We start from the raw sequence: 3,875 nt of genomic DNA on the forward strand, positions 1-3,875 counted from the left end.
TTCGTGAATGCTTTTTGGGGATTGATGTTGGGACAGTGGTTGAAGATTTCGGAAGAAATTTGAGGCTCTCATTCACCCCCCTCTGGTCGCCGTTTCCGATCCTTCAGTGACATGAATGCAGTTTCATCTTTAGCAGACTCTGGTCTAGGATGTATATGCTCACAACATTGAAACTACAAGGAGTCTGCAAAGAATAGTAGTTAGAGATCCCTGAGCAGGGTAATGCGCTTCTTGATTCATTTCTGTCTGAAGATTTTCCAGTTCCTACTCTATGTTCAGTTTTCTACGGACTACATTGGAACAGATTTCCTGGCGCTGTTTTATATCTGACGTGCTTTCATGAAAAAGTTGTTTGCAGGCTGGTTGGTCAAACTTAGGGACGTGCGGTTTGTCTGTGACCTTTCTGGGAAATACCATGACTGGAGCAAAGCTTGAAGACAAGTTTTTAGTTGGTAACAGGTTAGCAATATCAGCCAACACTGGTGCTGTGTCCATGAGAGGTGATGGTGCATATGGAGTGAATATGGAGACAACTATTGGTGAAAAACTGCACACTTAATGTTGTTGTATTCAGAACTCCCAAGACCCAAGCATTCAGAGGTTGGCTAGCACACGTCAATGGAAGTTGAACCACCACTTTCTGTCAAGAATCAAGATAAGTGTAGCTTTTCTGCCGTTTGCTTTTTTTTCCATCCAGAAAGCAAGCTTTCAGCTTTCTTGCAGGATGGTTCGTTGCTTCAATTTTGCAAGTGATCAAAATCAGTAGTCTTTCATGGATAGGTTGCTGGATTCATGGTTCCCAAAATCTCGGGAGCGCACACCAGATCATAAGGAAGGAAATGAACGGCCTTTTCCTCACAACCGAGTATCCATCTGTCAGGGCCAAAACAAATAGAAGAACATGTATCCATTGTATTTGTCTAAACAACGCATTATTATAATTTTACTATATCAGTCTAGGTGATTACTGATCCCTGGAGTTCCTGTATTCATCTCTACATCTACAAGATATTGAAAAGAGTATTGTTCTCAGCACAAAAGCTGGGATTAGTGTGCTTCAAGCTCTTGGTGCTGCTGTCAGTCTAACATCAACATAGGCATACATCCAATCTGGGCAGGAGAGGATCTGCACAAGTTGAACTATGAAAAAAAACATTGGTTGTTTTCATGTGCGTCTTCAAAATAAATCCGTTGCGTTAGCACGGGCATTATACTATCACCTATAATATGTTTCATCTTTCTTATTATCACAAAATAGTTATTTGATTTATATAAAATAAATCAAACAAATGCTCATCTCTAGGAAATTAGGAGGCTTCCTTGTATACAATTTCATGAAGTCATGGGATGGTGTAAGATTGCCACCAATCAACACTGTAAGCATATATTCTCTAACTATATTCCGTACACTACATACAAAATTAATAACTTAACTTATTATATCTACCGTGCACAGCTATCAAATTCACTGCGGATGGAATTTTTGGGGGACATTCTTAAGAGCCATGCAAACGAATGTTTTGACAACTTTCCTGAAGATCTCCAAGTCATGATTAAGGACTTAGACAGAATGTAACTTAAATGGTTATATGAGAAAAAAACTTTACTATGACTTCTTAGTGTTCCGGATTGTATACGTGCTCAAAGATATTGTGTAAAAGTTGAACTATGGAAAAAAAAACATTGGTTGTTTTTATGTGCGTCTCTAAAATAAATCCGTTGCGTTAGCACGGGCATTATACTAGAAAATGTGTATTAATAGTTGTGTCGACCTAATTATGCTAGGTTTGGTAGTGCCATAGGAAGTAACTTTTCAGTACGTAGAATTAAATATTTTGTGAGATAAGTGAAAGATCAACCATAGAAAGGAGTCAAAGATACTGAGGGAAAATGCACGTCCACGAGATTGGCTAATAGAGCAATGATGACGACGACTATGCTCGTTGGCTCATTGCTTCAAACCTGGGAAATGAGGTTGAAGTATTGGTCTTGATGATTATCTCACGGAATCTACTTTACGAAAGTTGGACCAGCCTAACTGTCTCTGCTCTCTCACTTTTTTTTACTCCAGATTAGACTATATACCTACTTCCGGATCTAACTAAAATTCAACTCACGATCATTTGTATTCCAAATAGAGCTCTTTTAGCCAGGTCAAAACTGTTTATATATAAATTATAAGAATATAAGTAGTCCCTCCTCCGTCCAAAAGAAATACAAGTTTTACTTAACGATTTGAAGTTTGACCAAAATTATATAAAAACACTAAATAAATACCATTAAATTAATTATCAAATATATTTTTATAGTAAACCTATTTAGAGATATAAATATTGATATAAAATTAGGCTAGTTTGACTTGCACAAATTATATATTTGCATTCTTTTATGGAGAGGGAGTACTATATAATAGCCTAATAGCGGCCCAGGTACTTATCTATACCCCTGTCCAAGTTTGTACGGAAAGATGTGACTACCTAAAATGTTTAGACAGAGGGAGCTGTTTTACTTTGTGTGTATGTTCTCTTTCCGAAGGATTTTTTTGAACTTCTGAGTTTTAAAATTTCTCCATAAATTTAGGATTATAATATAATCCACTTAAACAGGCAGGATTTAACACTGTCATTTATGCATCGGTTATCTAAATGGGTAGGGTTAAATAATTTCACTGTAATTTTCTAGGTGTTTGATTGAGAGTTACATGCATTTTTCCCTCCCTATACTTAAGCTGTTCCAAAAATCCTTAAACTTTGTAGACGGAGATAGTAGTATTTTGCTCAATTCCGTGGCAACTATCTCCATTAACTGTAACTCTTGTATGTTACGTTGGGTTTGCGATAAGAAAAATACTATAGTAACTTAGAAAATGGTTGCTGTTTATGGAGATGGTTAAAAATAATTTGGTTTATTTTAAGTTGAAACCTTCTCTTTTTTTGCGAATCATAGTATTTTACGATGAACCTGACCCAGGCTGATCAGTTGTGGGACAAAGCAGTCGATATAAATGTGAAAAAACTACTCACTAGCCATGCATACTCACTCATATAAGATCACATCGATCAAACACACTTAGCACAGATCACCATATCTGTTGGATGAATACATTTTTGTGGTTAGATTATTGCCCCTTGTATTATTTTAAGATGTGCTAATGCTACTCAACTGCTTCCTATTGGACAAGTGAGGGAGCAGGGGCTACAAAAGCCTGAAAGGCTGAAAACATGATAATTAGGCTCAAGAAAAGAGATGCCCAATGCTTGAAAGGCTCTTTCTTTGTCCAGTTTCTTTAGCATACCGCCCCCGCCGCCAATAAACTAATGCTGTGGTAGGCAACTCGATGTGAATTGGTTCTAATCTTTGTGTTCTTTTGTGCATAGTATATTAGGCCCAAGGGTTATATTATATCTGGGGATCATGTTTCTAGGTTAAAATTTTCTCAAGGCTCACATTGACATGGACAAGCAACCCAAATGCTGCTGCCACCTCCACTAGAGCTTGATGATCCTCACAAGCTTTGGTGCCATAAAAAAATCCCCAATATTCTACTTGCCTGATACATGCATATAATATTATTTATGTGTTTACCAATAGGTACAAAATACTTGGTGGTAGGCCCAATTATTTAGGGCAAGTGCAAGGCTGGGAACCTTTATTTGACCACTACAATAATAGCTACCATGAACACACATCTGAACCTTTGTATAATGCTGGGGCTATGCATGGCCATCCTCACACAACCATTGTTTAAGGAGGCCCTGACACTTCTTTATGTGCCAAGATTATCCTCATCATTAAACAATTGCATCATTAAACAATTGCCCATCTCCCTGCTGCCCAACTTGTTTATATATATAACTTGCATCATTAAACAATTG

General features: G+C 37.3%; 1 long non-coding RNA gene across 2 annotated transcripts; it reads left to right on the forward strand.

The window, feature by feature from the left end:
• The first annotated feature begins 314 nt into the window (after positions 1 to 314).
• LOC136547003 (uncharacterized) lies at positions 315 to 1,687 on the forward strand. Of its 2 annotated transcripts, XR_010781462.1 has the most exons (5): positions 315 to 459; positions 575 to 903; positions 1,009 to 1,169; positions 1,304 to 1,376; positions 1,457 to 1,687. It is a non-coding gene; the product is annotated as an uncharacterized lncRNA (long non-coding RNA). The 2 variants fall into 2 exon arrangements; XR_010781461.1 differs by having other exon boundaries at positions 323 to 903.
• Positions 1,688 to 3,875: the final 2,188 nt, after the last annotated feature.

The sequence above is a fragment of the Miscanthus floridulus genome, chromosome 3 (genome assembly GCF_019320115.1).
Source record: "Miscanthus floridulus cultivar M001 chromosome 3, ASM1932011v1, whole genome shotgun sequence".
NCBI lineage: Eukaryota > Viridiplantae > Streptophyta > Magnoliopsida > Poales > Poaceae > Miscanthus > Miscanthus floridulus.